The 20021-nt window shown below is 42.1% G+C and overlaps 1 protein-coding gene across 1 annotated transcript in view; it reads left to right on the top strand.

Moving 5' to 3' along the window:
• LOC138511235 (myosin-IIIb-like) overlaps positions 1 to 19702 on the top strand; it is a 686303-nt gene extending 666601 nt beyond the window's left edge. Inside the window, exon 30 of the mRNA XM_069626778.1 lies at positions 19569 to 19702. The gene's annotated coding sequence lies outside the window, so the exon portion shown is untranslated. The remainder of the gene's footprint in view (positions 1 to 19568) is intronic.
• The last annotated feature ends 319 nt before the right edge of the window (positions 19703 to 20021 follow it).

The raw sequence follows: 20021 nt of genomic DNA, 5'->3' as shown, positions 1-20021 counted from the left end.
ACGGTGAGCTTCTGGGGGAAGGAGAGAGAGGAAGAATACCTCTGAGGAGGTGCAGCCGGTAGTGTGACTTCTTAGAGACGTTGGCGATGTGAGGAGAGAAGGAGAGTTTAGAGTCGAAGATGACCCCAAGGTTTTTAGCCTGTAAGTTGGGAGCAGGAAGAGGGCCAGCACATAGAGAATAAGCTCATAACGTATGTCTAAACAAGAGGCCTATAGGTGGAGGGAGCGCCATAGATACTGCTGAAAGTAATGCAGGCCCAGGTGACAAGCCAGGGCATCATGTGTGCTGCAGCACCCTTGTAATGTGCAGCCCACCTCTCTAAATAAGGTGACCTGCTCATTTTTCAAAGTAATGCAAATTTAAAATAAATGCATCCACAGCATGCTTTTTTATTTGCAATACATTTTGTGAATTTTCTGAAATAGCAGTGTTTGTCAACTGCAAAAATCGTTAATTTCGGTTTCTATATTAAAGTAACACCAGGTGCAAGCCATTAGCCATTTAGACACTTTGTCTCCTTTGAGAGAATCCCTGAACTTCTGATCTGTTGCATTAACTGGATACTTTGCTTTGAACATGTGCTGGTAGAAAAAGGCCTGTCCTCTTCAACTCCATGTTTGCAGCAGAACTTCATCAGTGTGAATTGTTAGAAATGTAATCTGGATCAGTTACCTGAATCCCTGAAACCTTGGTCGAGCCTGAATCCCCTGAATAGAGTGACAATGCGGGTGATTTTGGGGGTTATTCATCCTCTCCGGCCTAGAGACGCCGCAGAGATCTAATAGGACTAGACTGCACCATGCATAGGTCGAGATTTCTGTGAAGGAAACCCCATCTGATACCATCACTGCGAATCAGTGGATGATGAGTGGTCTGCTCATGATCAGAGGTGACGTCTGCAAGCAAATTGATGCCCTTTCTCAGCCATAGCGCGGCGCATGCAGGGGAAACCACATTGGACAGACTGTCCAACCAGCACAAACTCATTGTCCGGGTGGCTATCCAGATATGACTGCCAGTGACTCCCTCCATACACAGCAGCACCAGAGGTCTCTACCCCGAAGGGATGCACAGCAGGCAAGACTGTGTACTGCCACCTCTCGGGCTGCGAACCCTGGTCCACACGCAGAACACCCCTGCCGTTCCAGTGAGTATGGTTCATTCCCACAGAGCCATGCAGATCTGCTGGAGGACCCTGAGCCACATTAATGACATGCTTCGCTTTTCCATGATCCACAGCCTGGGAGTGAGGGAGGGGTGTGGGGGGTGGGGGGGGGGGTGGCCATGAGGACACCTCAACCAAATCCTAGCTAAGAATGATCCAAGGCCTTCTTAGGTGGCTACAAGATCATGGTTGATCCAGAGGACGACGGTGACAAAGAACAGTGAGGAAATGTCCACTTGAACTTTACCTTCTCTTGAGATTGGGGAGTAAAGTGGCTGTACAAAAAGTCACGATCCATGGGCCCACACAAGGAAATCAACCTTCCATGTAATGTACATGCGTGAGTGCGTGAAGTGCCGGTACTGTGATGTCAGATCATGGAGTTACAGTAAGGAAAGTTCACGGATCAGGCAAAGCCCTGTACTGGCCGATTTAAAGGCCCTGGAAAAATGTCTCATTCTTATGATCTATTGTTATTGTTGTTTTGGGGAAAAAGTAGTTTGAAATAAGATACTTGAAAAATGATTGTGTAATCACAATCACGTCCCGGTAGGATAGCTTAACGGCAACGTGCACGCCTTGGAAGCAAGACGACACGAAGCAACACAGGTTCGGTCCGCGCTTAGAAACCTCTGGGTGTTTAAGCACGTTATAAATATGCAACTAAGACAACAACAACAAAAAAAACAATTACGCAACTGAAAAAACAAACAATTCCTGTAACAGCGCCTCGATGCCCGTGGGCTGTGTGAGCGCTTTAAAAATGCAAAATAAAATTAAATAAAATAATATTCCAGTACACAGATGGCGTAAAGTCAACCGATAAGTGTGGTAAACTAAACCTCCTTCATAGAACAAGAACCACAGAAGGTAAGTAGTTTACATGTAGGTTTATTCTCCAGTTCTTAAGTAGAGAAAGCTCTGGGACATCCATCCATCCAGCCCAGCACATGGTAAATCCCCATTCCCCATTGGGTCCATTGGATCCAATGGGGCATTTTCGGCGCTAATATTGCGGGTTAATACATCCAGTGGTAATACCACCGAAAACAGGGTGCTAAGTGGGATTTTCACCTCCATTAAAAAGCTGGAGGTGAAACAGCCCATTTAGCGCCCAACTCGTGATATGGCCAGCCCGTAAATGCGGTGGTAATACTGTTACCACCGCATTTAAGAGCTACAGCCCAACTCGTGATGAGGCCCATTGACACCAATGTGCAGCTGACCAGATCTTTACCCCTTTCTGGGTCCATAAAAGACTGTCCCGGGCCCCTCTAACTCTTATCCTAATCCCTTAAATTGGGTACCATTTGAGCCTTTTCTTTGAATACAATTGTAACAGAATGCTATCTGCACCGTATGCTACCCTGGGCGTTTTATTCATGCAAAATGAGGATGGTTTTCTCTATTAGAATGGAAGCCACTTTACATGCTTCATGCTAAAAAAGTATAGTACACACGTGTTCTTTTGCCTGGGCCCTGTATATGAATCCTCCAGCAGCTGCCATGTAGTTTGGCCACATTGCAACCATAGAGTAACATGCATTGCTGACAAGATAGAGCTGTGTATTGCCAAGGACTGGTAGAGGTACTTTGGTTAACTATAACATTTCTAGTTTGATATAGAGGCCTATGAGGAGATGCAGGTATAATTGGCAAAACCCATCCAATTTAATTTGATTATCAATTGGTTTCCAGTGACTTAGGCAGTCTAAGCTTTTTTTTTATATTGTCTGGTTCTGGCGGTTTCCCGAACAGAAAATGTTCGACCCAGCCCTAGATGTTCCCTTTGTTCATTGCTGGAGAGAGTTGACGTATTTCCAAGAGGACAGGACATACCCCCATGGGTAGATTGGGAATCAGTGCCACATTGGGGGGGGGATCATAGCCTGGGGATAAATACATACTGGAGTCTTTTTGATCTTGATCTTGGGCAGGTAGGCGAGGGGGTGAAGTATAGTGCCACCCAGGCAAGGCTCCGAGCCCAGAGGAGTGGTCCTCCCATCTTGGAAATACCTTGGCCACTCTTCTCTTCTGTCCCACTTCCCAACTTCCTGTGGCCAAGGCACTCTGAGAGCTGATGTCGGAAAACAAAACACTTGTTATGGCAGCCAGAATATGCCACTTACAGAAGCCCTGCAATGCACCAATCCGCTGAGGAAAAGTGAACCAGCTTTGGGCCATATGGAAGAGCGATTTTGCTGAAGCTTTATTGGGGTATCCATCTGCCCAAATGCCCCAACCTTTGGGGTAACGATAAGGATTTTCAAGAAGGGAGAAATGCCCTCTTCTTACCCACTTCAAGGGAATATTTGAAGTGATGTGTTGTTGAGCAAGGCCTGGCTGACTTCTGCTAGAACTCTACCTGCTGGAAGTGGCACACCTGTAAATTGGTCTCTGGCAACCTTCCTGGCTGACAAGGACAGAGGAGGAAGTTATCTATACTTGAGACCCTGGACAGGGACTCGCAGCACCCTAGAAAAAAAGGACACTGCTTCTGACTCTTAGGATCAGCGCAGTTCGTTACATCAATTGTAAGGATTGAGAAGTTCACTCAAAATGAAAGCCATAATGCATTTTGAAAATGTTGTTTTTATATCATTTATTCAATTTCACTTATTTCAATAATTGCAAAAGAACTGTTAAAGACAAAACATTTTTAAATTGGAATTAATAAGAATATTGAGAAAATATGTTTATGGTTTTCATGTTATTTGTGAATTTCGCAATTTATATGCCAGATTTAATGAACTGCTGGTCATTGAAAGAGTCGCTCGAATCCCAGCACTTTGCGATTGGGCTCTTGGATATATTTAGAATTAGTAACTGGGACAGGTGCCACCAACCTTGTCTCAGCAATGCCCCTTATCCAGAGAATAAGGAGGGCAGGCAGAAACCTGTTGGGAAAGGAATAAACAGAAGAGATTAGTTTTAATCATTTTTCTCTCCATACCGGAGCACCATTTTCCATCTATCACCAACAAAATTCTTTGGAGGGTGCAAGCATCACATGATGCTCTCTGAAACAATACACCCTCAATATGTGTTTACAAACAAAGTGGAGTTCAAATGAACGGTGATGTCCTAAAACATTAAAAAACACTACTTATTGTTCTGGGCTTGAGTTGAAGGTCAAGCTAGTAGGTTGACCTTTGATTCATATGTGTAGTTTGGGTTTCACACATGACATCTCTGTTACACATGTGACAATTTCCCGAAATGAGCTGATAAATATATGCAACAAAGCAATGTATTTCTGTGCATTTTTTAACATTTGGAGATATACATTAAATGCAGCTTGTTCTAAATCTACTGAACGCATTCTTTCTTTTGCATTTCTCACAAAAAACTGTGAACATTTTCGCACTTTGGGTCACTGGTGACCCTGAGAGAACAATGTGTTTTTCTCTGTGAGGGAAGCACTTGGAGTGCTGAAAGTTCATCTGTGAACTCACTATTACCATGCCATCAAGATACATCTAATTTAAATTCAGCAAACATGAAATCCATTTTTGAGGCTCCAAAGGGGACACACTCCAGATTTTACCCGACACAGAGTTCCATGGCATTGCACCGAAAAAGCCCTTCGAAACAAAGTTATTTTTTTTCCACTGCACAGTTTTAACATTTGTAGATATGCATTCAATGCAGCTTGTTTTAATTCCCCTGAATAGTCTTTTTTTCTTTCAAATTAAGGTGTACTGGTGTCAACAGATGTCGGTTTCAGAATCAGTCTTCAACAGTGAACCAAGCAATAAGGCCTCAGACTGGAAATTTCAAGTATTCAAAAACAAAATAAAAGTTGTAATAAATAGGTTAGATACTTATGCGGGACAATCCATCAACACCAGTGGTGGGTTCTGAGTTGTACTAACGCAGTCAGAAACATTAAAACTGTATTTTACATTGACCTGAAAATAAGTGACTTTCAAAAAGCTACCTTGCCTGTCAAATCTTCATAAGATCTTAAGTGGTAAATATATTGGCTAGCAGGCACAGTTAAGTTGCAAATATGCACAATTATACACACAATGCAGCTTGTTCTAATTTCCCTGAATACAGTCTTTTTTTGCATTTCTCCTAAAAAATGTGAACATTTTTGCACTTTGGGTCACTGCTGACACAGAGATAAGAAATGTGTTTTTATTGGCGAAGGAAACACTTATTTGGAGTGCTGAAAATTCACATGCGACCTCACTATTGACATGCCATTGCAGACATCTAATTTAAATTCAACAAACATGAATTAAAAAGCTGACGCTCCAAGGGAGACAAACTACAAATTTGACCCGACAGAGTTCCATGGCATCAGACCAAAAAAGCCCTTCAACACAAAGTTGATTTTTTTCTTTCCTGTGCATTTATAAATATTCAATGCAGCTTGTTCTAAATCCCCTGAATACAGTTTTTTTATGCATTTCTCATGAAGCCCTTGCACATCATCAGCAGGGCCTGATTGTATGTGAGACTGCACATTATGGGAAAGCAGCACATGTCATGCTCAAACATCACTCGGAAACAAAAGGTGACTCCCAGAAATCCCGACCTTCGACTCAAGTCCAGAAAGAAAGTTGTGTTTTGTTTTAGGACATGCCCGTTCATTTGAACCTCACTTGGTTTAAAAATATTGAGAGGTGGATTTTTTCAGAGAGCATCATTGTTTCTCTGGCCTCAGATAGAGTGCTTTTAAACAAGATCTTTTTTGTAAAAATCGTCAAATGTATGAATTAACTTCACTTTTATTTTCCATGAAAAAAGGTGAGTTTTGTGTAAAAAAAAAAAAAAAAAATATATATATATATATATATATATATATATATATATATATATATATATATATATATATATATATATATATAAATAAAAAAATCTTAATTTAAATGGTTTTTTCACCAGACTAAGTTTTTCGCTCAGAATCGTGCTCGGCTTTTGGCCAGTATGTTTTTAGGATTTTCTATAAATCACCAACAAAATCCCTTGGAGGGTGCGAGCATGATGCTCTCTGAAACAATAGACCCTCAATATTTTTTTACAAAGTGGGGTTTCATTGAACAGGAGTGTCCTAAAACATTTTTTTTAAAAAACACTACTTATTTGCACTCTCTGATGTTAAACTCTACCAAAACAGTGGTGCCCTTCTTCCGTACCAAATACTATCTCATCTGTTCTTCTGCCTATCTAGCTCCAACCTGACACACTCCCGTTCTCGTCTTCAGGTAGAAACCTCAGCATCATCTAGGACCCTTCTTTGCATTCATTTGCAAAACTGCAGTAGCGGCTTCCCTCAACCTCATGCACCTCCTTCCTTTCAACACTACCAAGCATCTCCTAACCACTCTTGTCTTCTCTAAACTGGACTACCGTGCCAGGATCCACTTTGGTCTCCCCAACTAAGCTTTGTGGCCTTTCAACAAGATCATTTACTTTGCAACCAGGACTATATTTGAACCCTCCTCTTCACACCTCATACCATAACCAGGCTCTTAATGCAAAATAGGGCCAGATTTGCTGGGCTTTGGAAGACTTTCTCCCACATTTTCTCCTTTGTCTCAGTGATTCCAAGAGGGCCACATTCACCTTGGCACTGGAGTGCCTGGGGCTCTTTCTTCCCATGGCCCTGACCATGTATTTGCCCATTGATTTGACTCTGCATCTGATGGGGCAGGCACCATGTATTTGTCCACTGATTTGACTTTGCATCAGTGTGCTGCTGCCGCCCTGCAACATGGGGTAATGGGGTAGGAACCATGTATTTGTCCACTGATTTGACTTTGCATCTGTGTGCTGCTGCCGCCCTGCAACGTGGGCCAGGCACCATGTATTTGCCTATTTCTGGACCTCCGCATCTGTGTGCTGCTGCCCCCTTGAAACAGGCACTTTGTATTTTCCCATTGATTTGACTCTGTATCTGAGTGCTGTTGCCACCATGCAACTTGGGGCAGGCACCATGTATTTGCCCAATGATTTGACTTTACATTTATATGCTGTTGCCGCCCTGCAACATGGGGTCGGCTTCATGTATTTGCTCATTGATTTGACTCTGCATGTGTGTGTTGCTGCTGCCCTGCAACATGGGGTAGGCACTGTTTATTTGCCTTCTGATTTGCCTCTGCATCCATGTGCTATTGCCGCCTGGCAACATGGAGAGAGGCCCAATGGATGTGATCACCATTTACATCTCTCTTGCACTTGACATATGATGTCTTACTGTTTGCTCGCATCACAATGTAATTCACCTCTTATGCTTCCTCTCTGTAACCTGAATCACTTAATGGAACCATATTCTTAAACTCAAATCGCCTAGATACCGCTGGGTTTTGTGTGCTATATAATTGCCAAATAAAATAAATACATTAAATAAATGTCCTCTCCTGGTTTGCAAATCTAGCCATGGTAAGGCACCACTGTATCTATCCTCCTCTAACTCTACAAGCCTTCTTGTAATCTCTGCTCCACCTCCTACACTACACTACACTTGTGGTACCGCACCCTCCGCTGTGCTTCCTCTCTTCCGCTCTTTCTCTTCTTGCTCCATTGATTTCTTTTCGGCCAGACATCTGAGAAACTGTGCACACCAATTTGTTCAAAACCAACCTGAAAGCCTACCTCCTTGCCACTGAGTTAACCTCTTAGCACACCTCTGATCTTACTTACAGCCAGCATGTTTCCCTTGCCACTAACCTGCCGCTGTTCTTCACTTTTTCTGCCTGCACTCTAGCATTTCATCCTTAGCACAGCTGGCCGTACTGCCTACCTGCACTTAAAAATGTCTTATGTCGATTGTCCTTAACCTATATATGTCCATCCTTGCATTGTCCCTGGTGAATGTTCCATTTACTTGCCCCCACAACCTGGTCAGAATGTCACTTGAACTCTCCCCATTGTAGGAAGCTCACTGCTTTCCGTCAAACCTGATATCTTATCTATTGTAAGTTCTTTTGTGATCTTGTCTTTATATAAATAAATACATAAACACATATCTGGTGATGGTACCTCACATTACTACAGCCGTTCCCTTCCAGCAGGTCACATCACCTGTGCATATAGCATCCTTCCTTCATAAACTAACATAAAACCCGATTAACTAACATATTTGACTGACTGAACATCTTTGACCTTCCCCACTGACGCAATCTTTGAGTAAAAGATATGTCAGCATTTATCAAGTCAGCATTTAGGTCACCTAGTTTCTTCAGTGGTGTCCGCTATTCATCTGAGGATACTGAGGGCAGATCATACTCATGGGTATTTAAGGTCTGCTATTGGGGGTATCAGCCTCCCCTTGGTCGATAACTTCATCTCCTAATGTCATCCCTACCAAGGATCCACCTTATTACCTGAGCCACTGATTTCTCATCAGAAATCACCCCGACCCAATCGCTGGGGGGGGTCTTTCTACTTGTTTGAGCAAGACACGCAACTCAGCGGCCATTGTCCTAAGGCATTTCAGAAAATGTGAGTTCCTTTGGATTGTCAGTGTCTGGTTCTTGGCTGTTACCCTGAAACCTTTTCCCACTGCTAGTTGCCTGGGATGTGCCTCAAACGGTAGGCTCAATTTCCCCCTAGGCCTCCTATTTCGGAGGAGCTCAATGTTCGAGTATAGCATCTTCCTCCGCATGATTTCTCTCATATTTACCTTCAGGCGCTTCTCTGCTTGGAGGCCATCATCAATCTGGAGACATGGCCTGGTGTGGTGAGCATAAATCATGCCTCCCAAACATCTTCCCATGTGATATTCCCATTGAGGTTCCCGCTCCCACATGGCACTGTATTCCCTGTGGAATTGATAGCCGGTTCGCTGCAGATCATCACCTTGTGCCTGCGCAATTCTAAACACTTTATTTGAAGAGCGCAGAAAGCGCTCAGCATCACCAGTCGCCCTAGGCCTCACCATAGTTATGCATTGTTGAAGCCTATCCAGTCTTGTGAGTTATTCGTGGAGTTCCCTTCCCTGAAATGGAACGCCATTGTCGCTTTTGAGAACTTCAGGTAGTTCATGAGCCACAAACATTTTCTCTAAACTCGAAATGACAACTCTGGCAGATGTGGATCCAATTAATTCAACTTCTGGATATTGCGTTCATTGGTCAATAACCACAATAAGGTCTCCTAGATGTTACAACAATCTACTCTTATGTGGGTCCATGACTTGTCACTTCATTCAGGCGATTGTATGGGGGCAACCTACTGGGAGGGAGTAATGCCTGCCACTAAACACAGCTCTGGACTCATTTGTGCACTTGGTCTTCTTGGTGAGAGAACCAGACCTTTTGTCAGAGTCTTGTCTTTGTATTGGCTGATCCTTGGTAGACTTGATGGGCCTAGCATCAGCACCTTTGACACAAGGGTTGTTGGGCTCACAATACATACACCTCTCAGCACCAGTCCCTTTTGGGAGATTAACAGTTCATTCTGAATCTCCCATAGCCCTTGATGTACAGGCTTGGCAACCATTGCCTTCCATTGACGGCCAACTGGAAGTCTCATGGTTTTCATCAGAAGTATTAATGAAGTGGAAGCGTATTTGTACAGAGCACTGTCTCCACAATTTAGAACTGTGATTCAGCGTCTTCGCTTTAATCTCTATTCCACACAAGACATTCTTGCTAGAAGAAAACTCATTGAGCCTAATAAGAACTATTGTAGATTTTGCAGTGATGTAAATATAAGGTAAACGCTGAAACACATCATTGTGGACTGTCCGGCTCACACAGACTTGCGAACAAACTGTTTTAATCGGCATTTGACTTACTTTGGCCTAATGTCTCCTGAAAATCGTTGGCCAACAATTTTGGAAACCAAAGTAATAGAGTATTCGAATTGCAACTTTTAATTTCTTAAATGTATTGAACTTGGACAGGGTCAATGATCCAGAGTTTGAATAATGACTTTTTGTACTGTATTGTTACTGTAGTATATTACTACAGGTTTCATTCAGAAGGTGTGGTCGTGGCCCTTCTGGTGAAATGTATTAACTTAATTAATTTGTTTCAGTAGAATGGTAACATATGCTTTTGGTTTATTAAGTTGATTTTTTTCTGTTTTTCTGTTTTTAAGCATTCTGAGTGTAATTATGGTGTTTTTTTTGTGGTAGATTATTTATTTATTTTGTAAACGAGTATTATTTTCGTCTTTTTTATTACTTATGTTATTGTTTGTGCAATTTAACCATTCAATTTCTTAACAGTTTCTTATTCATTTAATAATTTTCTTACAAATGTTCTGTTCTTCTACATGTTTCATTGACCTTGTTGCTGTTATTCGAAAAATGTTGTTAATTTGTACATTTTAAACCATGTAATGTAAAATTGTTTTGAAAAAGTTGAGTTTACTCAGCTATATTCAATAAAATAAAAAAATAAAAAACGTTTTGGGTGCGGCCATCTTGTGCTAATTTTATCCGTGGATCGATCACCCTAAGTTCAAGTGCGCTCGCAGCAATAACAACATCAATGCATGTCTCGTTTCAACGTTCTTTGTCTGCAAGTTATTAACCTGTCTCCGTGGAAATGGCAGGACGCCGCTTTCCTCAAGAAGTATAAACAGACCCTTTCTGATTAGGCAACACTCTAGTTTCTTAGTAAACAGTTTCACTGTATTTAGTTTAGATCCCTCGTGGCTCGTTTCTCCTCGGTTGAGCTATTTTACTAGTATGAAGCCCCTGCGAACCGTTACTTACAGTAGCAGTACAGATTTCACTTGTTAATTGTGTTTTAGTTAAATCTTTGTTGTACAATGTTAACAATACAGCCCTACAAGTACGAGCCTGAGTATTCAGAGGAGGGACTAGTGGAAAGAGAAGGCTGCCGAAATGATGGGGAATCAGACAATAGTTTGCAAGATCCAATACCCGAGCATAAGCCGCAGCCAAGTCGCATGGGAGACATTTCAACGTGGTTTACATGCATTCATTGCGAGGTCATGCCAACCGAGGTGGAGAAACTGCTGCTGCCGAGAAAACTCTGGATGCTTGGCCTACATAGCCGAAGAAGACACACCACCGCTTTGCGTTACCAAGCTGCATGACTTCAGGGCAGCCTACCTCATAAGGTTCGTGTTGAGGATTATGATGGTGCTTATGCACGAACTTCGCGGAACAGTTTGTCTGCGCGATCCAAGTAACGAGTAAGTATATTCTCGATCTGATGTAATTTTTACTACTGAGACCATTTGAATTTCATGTTTTTCTCCTTCTTTCTCCGAATTATGATCCATCTCTCTAGAAATTCAGCTCTACCTTCCCCAGTGCTTCACACAGCAAGACCACACACACCATTGCCTATCCCCTGTCAGCTCCGTGCGAGCACTGTTCTTACAAAAGTCCTGCCATGCCATTGTTACAATTCTGTACTATCATTACCGAAAGAATGTGCTCTGCAGAGAGCATGAGACTGTGACAAGCCATTTTCCAAGGGTACATTCATCTTGACTAAACTGCCTCTGCCCTCTCAACCCCACCCCTTCCAGTTCAGGGTCTAACCAACCCCGACCCCCCAGTTGCTTTCATGCTGATACTCATCTGACCCCCTTTCACTGACCATTCCAGAACACCCACCACAGCCCTAATGCCGTGCATCAGTATATTCTCCCAAAAGCAACACACGTCCACCTATATCACTAGGATCCAAGCAAGGTAGATGGTAGATCAAACCTCTGTGGTGTTATAATTATTTCCTTTAGCATATAGTGGTGACTTGTGCTGTAAGGGTTCCTGCCTTAATTTTTCTAAGGGCAACTATGCCATCAGATTTTGGATGCACTTTCTGGAATAGGCTGCTACACTTATCAGGTTCATTCAATTTAAATATGTATGTTTCGAGGGGATTGGGTCCTCCGACGTATTCCATATCTATGACATGTAATCACCACAGCTGTGCTGATTACATGTCATGCATATGGAATACGTTGTTGGACCATCCCAACAAAAGAATGTTACCAGTTAAGAGAGTAACTTGTTCTTCTCTTTCTCAGGTGGTACAGGCTGGTGGCCTATCGTTCGTTTACATGGTGGCTTTATGGGAGGCTTGGATACCGTAATCGATGATTAATACCCACCTGTGTCATTCGAGCCATTTGCCACAAATTCCCCAGTGACAGCGGACAGTACAGGGGATTTTCTCATACTGTACTTCAACCTTAAGTATAAAATGTATAGTTTGTTGGTGCCATCAACATCACACAATTCAATAAAATACAACTGAGTAAATAAGGATATTTTTTGAGTTTTTCAGTTGATCAAGAACACGCGCAATCGTCTGGGTGTCATGCTTGAATGGTTGTTTCCCGGGTGAACTGTGAACGAATGGAGGCACCGGAAATAATTTGCAAAGTGGTCACATATTATGCATTTTGATCTAGCTCCACCCTTTCCCTATGATATAATCTGAAAATAAAATACAAAATAGGCACAGAGTGCAGAGGCACACCGGGAAATCTCCAGAGTACCCAGTAGTCCAGTCCAGCCCTGGTTGGTGCACTTTTGCGCTCCTCTTGTCCCCATCCACCCACCTTTCCAGTATCAATGGCATTTTGCACCTATGACTGTGCGCTCCCAAGGGGGCATGGTGGGTGTGACCGCTCAAGTTGTCAAACATTGATGACAACCAGGTTTACATTTGTTTTACAAGCCTGGCCCTATTGCCCCACATGCTGTACGAGTAGGCCTATGCCTGTGCGAATGAAAGGTGGCAAGGTGGGTTCATATGGTAGACTGGAACCATTGCCATGGAGGCAGAGTGGGTGTCTATGAAAACGTCATCCGTTCACAAACACGCCCACTTGTGTAAGCCTTTATAAACACCTTGAGATTTACCTTGAGAACATCTGGGAGATCTACTAGGAATATCGTCATCAATCTACCTGTTCACCGGATACTTGTTCCTCTGCTTGCTGAATCTGCTCATCAGTTCACCAAAGTAAGGGTAAGTCAATAAATTACTTCCCTATGTTCTACCAACATTACTAAGAATGTTTGTCGATTTTCACCAAATGTACCCAGGATTTTTAATGTTCATGTATCTCAAAGACTTATGCATTAGCGATTAGTTCAGGCATTTTCTTCTCTATAACTACCACAATTCATCACTGTGCATTGCAGTAGAATGTGCGGTATAACAATTGTATAATAAAGTTGTTGCAGAGTTCACTGGGCTAGGCCATACAGCTTTTCTGTATTTATTCTAATTAAACTTTAAAGACAAATCTCTGGTGCAAATTGCATTATTCACATTCATCCAGTATTATTCGTTCTAATAGTTCATATTTCTTTATACAGATCTCATGCACTTTTCAAGAATGCCATCAAGTGTGGTTGCCTGTTGCACTTCTGCAAGCCACTCCAAAGTTCAGGGCACTATGCTGCATGTATTCCCAAGGATATTGATTTAATAAGAATATGGTTTATAAATTGCGGTTGTGAAGTGGACGAGATTGAAATTAGGGCCCAGGAAATCAAGGCCGATGTGAGGGCCAATCGATTCCGCGTCTGCAGCCTGCACTTCGTCCAGGATATGTACAACCAGTCAAAGTACACAAACAAAGTTGCCCGCAAGTTCTTCCTAAATTGCTTCCAAATGCCATCCCAACTCAATTTCTGCATGCGAATGGTGAGGTGAGTAGTGAACGTTGAGTTTGTTTGTTGGTATGTGGGACGATTTTCTGCATTACTAAGTATTATCTTCCATCTCTTTATCCACGTCACTGTTCTATTACTCAATATTCCATAGTCACTGGATTCAACACAAGTGTCAAATACTTCATCTTGGTAAACTTCATCTTTCCCCATTTTCTGGAGCCTTTGACCAGTAATTGTGATCCTTGATGAAAACCTCCACAGTGTCCCTTGGAAATTAGGTTTGGGAAATGTGTAGGTTGACATATCCTTCTTCACTTAGTGCACATTGATAGAAGAACAGACACTCACAAGCGATGCAACCACCGACCCGCACAAAGTGAAATGTTATAGCGTTGCACAAGTTCACTTTTCAAGAACTAGTTTTCCTTTTCCATAGTACTATTTTCGTACATTGGGCTGAAAATGAAGAAGCAATATTCTGCATGAATTTCATTTCTAGAGTCAACATCAACTTCATATATATACCAAGTAATTATATTACACTACTCTTTGTATGCGATTGAACTACTTGCATGTGGTATGTTTTCAATGTAAAGATCTCAAAATGTATTATGTGCAGATCTGGCTATTTGTACAAAGTGGCAGGTATGGGTTTGTGTACCTCTGTACCATTGTATGCATTTCAGTTCAGTATGTACCTTCTGCATTGCATTTTTTCTGTTTCATTTAGCTTTTTAATCCATATTAAAACAAGTGCTTTATTATAGGTGGATAGTGGAACTTCGATTACTATTCCGCCCTCCTTTGGAACAGGTCCACAGCTTGAGGTATTTCTCTTCACCTTCAAGAATCACGGTACATCCAAAATTGGATATACTTTGAGACATAAATGTATGTGACCGTGCACCGTTTAAAACTTTTTGATTTTGGTAGTAACGTTGCACCCCTCACCCGCCCCCCCCCCAATGCAGAACAGTTGCCAAGGACACATTACAAAGTAAAATACTTTGCAGTGCAACATTTTTATCATTGTTTTACAGGGTGACCTCAAATCAAGTCCATGTTTCAACTCGGAAAGATATCAGGTGAAATATGAACTGAATGTTATGAATAAGTCACGTACACTTGATTCAAGGTTTTATCCATACTAACTTTCTATTTGTGTTGTGACAGCAACCCTAACAGTATATGGTTCAAAGTCTATGTAAAATACTTAGCTTGTATTTTATTTCTTTGTATATTACTTCATTCAAGGAATGTACACCAGATGTGGTGCATGGAACTGAGGTATACATTTATGAAGTGAAATTGGGCATCACATTGCATTCTGTATACATTTTCTTTATGTCGGTCGCTATCTTTTTCAGTCCGTCTAGTTGTTTTTGATTTGTAGATATGTACTTATGTTTTTTTCCTTTGAAATTAATTTTGCTGTATTAAAACCATATACAAATGATTTTTTGCAGCTTCATGTCGCCGTCTGCAAAGAGAAGGCCACTATTTGGAAGCAAATCAAGAAACCAAGGACAAAGAACGTATCGGTTTGTTTTGCACAAGCTTTTGAGCAGATATTTTTTTTCTTTCTAGTTTTTTAGTTGCAAGATCGTATGTTCTGTACGTGTGCAATACATTCAGCATCTTCTGTTTATTCTTTTCGAAGCCAAGAATTGAGAGGAGCATAAAGACGCAGACGTCGCTTGTAACCAAAGATGTCGCTTGCCAAACAGATTTCACATTGGAGCAACTAATATCTCAGGTGCAGCGCGGCACAGTCAACAAGCAGACTAGTGATGCATCTGTCCAGTGGCCGGAAAATGAATGCAATGTCCCATGCGACCCTTACAAAGTCAGCCTGGACCATTGCTACTTTGTGCCAGGTCGAACACATGAAAATGAAAAAATTATGATGCATTGCAACTGCTTTCTGACTCCTTCACACAATCTACACCCGCTAAAATTGTTCTACCGAACAAAACATTCAAAGTTAGCTGTTTCTCCAATTCATGTTGAATTATCACATTATGAACTGGCCGAGGTTGAAGCTTCAACAAAATTGACTGATGATCTTGCACAAGATCTCGACCTTAGTTTGCAAAGTCTTGAGGATTTGTCCACCACCGTCGACTCTCAAAAATCATTACTACAGGATGATTGGCTACTAACGGAGCAAAAGTACCTTGTGTTTGATAGCTGCCTGATAAAGATTAGACACATGCTCAAATGTGGATACAATCGGGCCCAAATATGCTGGGAGACATTGGTGAATGTGTCTCGCGTATTATAATGCACCAGCCTGAAAATCCAAGCAACCTGTGTTCACCTCCATAATAAATTTACATGGTCTGCTAAACCGATGCTCGGCAAAGTTCTAGATGGTCAACTACTGTGTTCAGCAGTTTTACTGTTCAGCAGATCGACTTTCAGCAGGATTTCCCGTTTTTTTCAGTTTGTGGGTCTCGAGTTCCTTGCTAAAACTCAATACTACACATACCAAAGGGAATTCTTATTCCCTGCTATTCGTCATGCTTGGAATGTTGAACAAAAGTCAATGGACAATACATTCTCTAGCAAACGTTTCTGGCTAGTTGTCGACGGACAGTGTGACAGTCCAGGATTTTCCGCAGAGTACTGCACTTGCCACTTTCAAGACAAGGAAAGTAAAAAAATTGCGAGTTATGTGGTTGTGCAGGTGTCTGAATGTTCGTCTGTTGCCATGGAGAAACATGGTTTCATCAAATCCATTCAACCTCTGCAATCCAGGGGAATGGAAATAGATGTGATAGCCACTGACAGGCATGTTTCAATAGCGAAGGCCATGCGAGATCAGTTTCCACACATTCGGCATCAATTCGATGTATGGCACGTTGCAAAATCAATTAATGAAAAAATTACAGCTGCTGGAAAAAAAAGGGTTAGAAAACCTTATAAAATGGTGTCAGTCCATCAGCAACCATCTCTGGTGGAGTTCCAAAACTTGTGTTGGATCTGTGGAAATACTACTTGAGAAATGGCGTTCATTGATGCACATTGTACCAATGTACATGCATGGACAGAAAACCAACATTTCCACAAATGTGCACATGGAGCGTTGTTGAGAGAGGAGAACAGAAGAAGTGGTTGGTGCCATGTTCACCTCCACACAAAGCACTTGAAAAGATTGTGTACGATAAAACGCTTTTGAGAGACCTGAAGGGACTCACCGATTTCTGTGTCACTGGAGATTTGGAGGTGTTCCATAATGTGTGCCTAAAGTACAGGCCCAAAAAGTTTCACTTCGGCATTGACGTTATGGTGGCGAGAACGGGTTTAGCGGTACTTTCCCATAACAATTACATAGGGAGGGATCAAGTGAGAACTTCAGGAAAATTGGGGGTGCCACGTTACTACAAGACCTTTACACAACAAAGTAAACAATGGGTGGCCAAGCCAATATACGAGGAATGGATTTTGAATTTGTCAAAGATATGATATTGACTGTGTTTCGCCATGCATACTCATGGACTGGAAGCTGATTTTGTTCCCAGGACCCATACAATGCCACATAAAGTTACAAATGAGTCTCGTCCTCCAAAATCCGAACTTGTCATAATGCGTAGTTCTAGATTCAAATGATTTTTAGCTCTCTGTAAAATGCATTCACATTCACATCTGGTGCTGTTATCAATGCCAAATCATAAATGTCAAAAAATAAAATTCAAAAGAAACTGTAATTGAATATTGGACCCCTTGGTCAAACTCCCCTATATTAAATGTGATATCCCGCATCAGAGCTATTGGTTTATACTGTGACTAGTATATGAGTGTTACTAGATCATACAAATATATTGTCCAGTTCATTCTAGTATGTGATTTCTTACAGGAAAAAAAAAATCATGAAAGTTCTCTCAGTACTGAGTGAATGTTGGTGCCTTTGGAAAGGCCTAGACAGAACTAGTGCTCTAGATACAGCGGGCCTCATTACGAGTTTGGCAGTAGCTGTGCCCTTATTAAGGGCATGGCTACCGGCCCCGGCACCCGCGAATGGGCCATTACCGGACCATTACGATATGAATGGGCCGGTAATTGCCCATTCACGGGTGCCAGTATGGCTGGCCTCCCGATCCCCATTCTGCCCGATAGGCCATAATGGTGGTCGGGAGCATGGTTTCACCGGCACCGTTAATAACGGTGCCAGTGCAATCACGAGATCTGCTCGCGGGTGCCGGTCTGACGCCTGGTCAGACCACATATGCAGTTTGGCACCGGCAAGCAGAACTAATGTGGCGGAGAGGTACAACGGCACCGGTACAACTAACGGTGCCATTGTTGCCTTTCCGCCACAGTCGTAATGAGGCCCAGTGAGCATCTGGATGAAGGTGAGATCATTGGAGGCACAAGGCTCCGGGACAGCAGACAGTCAGAGACATTCGATGTTGGCTTTGTTATCCTGTGCCACCCAGGTATGCTCAGACTTCTGAAAACTGCTCTGCCGCCAAGGGCACACCCTACTCGAACAGTGGGAACCAATTTTTCAACTCCTCATGCCCCTTCCTGACTTGACACAGACATCCCAAGTAGAACCGTTTTTTCATTCAGCGGCACGATCATGCACTTTCATCAGCTACTGCCATTTTAAAAACATGTTGACACACTGCTCAGGGATGTGCTATGTCTCCTGTGTTGCATGATGGTTACAGAGAGTACTGACCCAGGCGCCTTTTGGAAGGCCACAGCGCCAGTAATGACATCACACAGTGTCTGAACATGCACCGTTCATTGGTAAGACGGTGTACATAACAGTATTACATAAGGGGCGGAAGGCTACAATTGTTTTTTTGCTCATCCGTCTATTGATTGCAGCATGTGTGAGCTAGGATCATCTCTTCATGTAGCTAATGCTAGGGTCTATCTAACGCTCACAAGTTACATTGCGAAAGACCCGATAATATGCTAGAGCCGGCTGCTCCATCAACTGGTAATCTGCTTGGTTAAATGAAACCGTTATGGAGGAGGGTGAGGTTAGCTTTATTTGGAATTTCCTTTGAAGGCTGATAAACACTTGTGCATTGCATCAACACACACACAATTTGTGAATGTAGACGCGTTAACATGGTGTAACATATATTTACATGGATGTTTCAAGCTGTGCTTCCTGTTCTGAAACACTGTACCACCTCAATGCCTTTTTTCCCCATCACATTCTTTGCTGAAATCGAAAGCTAAACATCTCTGCCTTTTGAATAGGACAATTGCCTTATTGTAATGTGGCCTTGAACGCTAGGCAGCAATTGTTCTAAGGACATAAATTGTGGGGAATACAAAAAAAAAAGATAACTTTAACTATGCTGAGAGCGGACATGTACCGCCAAGTTAGTGTGAAAGTGTGTGATACATCGTATAGAGCGGTTGCTTGAGGACTAACCATGGAATTTCAAATTTACATAACATTTTTATTGGGATTAAAAATGAGTAGCGTGGGGTGCTGTACGCATAATAATTGACAGTGGGGTAAACATTGTGCGTGTGCACTTTGATCACTTTTCGAACAGTTATCCTGCAAGCTTTGTTACAATGACATCGGTCTGGGGTTCAAGCTGAATGGCTGCTATGTTTGTTCTTTGTTTTCTCCATAATTCTCCATCCCATTGGAGCTATACCTACTTCACATCACTCAAATTGTACGCAACTCGTGGCCTCAAGTAGTACACCTTGTTTTCATTTGTGTGTTAAATATTGGTTGTGTTGTGCTTTATGATTAGGTTTCAAACAGTTATGAGTTATGCAGTAACTTGTTATATTAAAATAAAGAACAGCTACTGAAATGTAATTTTATTGTGTTTTGTTCGCAGATACTTTGTACCATACTGCCCGTGTCATAGCTTCCAGGTGCCAGCAGATGGCTTCTGGAATCAACACTGGAGGATTACCATAAGCATTGTTTTTTCGATCAGCGTTATGTGGGACGATCGATATGGCCTTATGTCCATTTGCGTTTCCGGCAATAAGAAGCAGCATGTCAGCATTCATGATGTAAGAGCATGGAGAAGCAAGAGCGTTGGGATTTGAAAGTGCAAAAAAGACATGTCTTCTCCCACACGGACCACCAAGGGGGCGGGGGGGGTCATTGAATTGTTTTGCTGTTTTGGCATATGGCAAGACAAGGACACAAAAGGACAAAGAACATTGAGCGTTCATCGTAATCTGCGTAGCTCCAGAGTCATGCGATCGTTGTCAGCTCTGACTTACCAGCAAAATATAAAAATAGTTCATTTTCATGGAGTTTATAATTTCATGTGAACATT

Source organism: Ambystoma mexicanum, chromosome 6p (assembly GCF_040938575.1).
Source record: "Ambystoma mexicanum isolate Mex_15411 chromosome 6p, UKY_AmexF1_1, whole genome shotgun sequence".
Taxonomy (NCBI): Eukaryota; Metazoa; Chordata; class Amphibia; order Caudata; family Ambystomatidae; genus Ambystoma; species Ambystoma mexicanum.
This window is presented reverse-complemented; position numbering and strand designations above follow the sequence as displayed.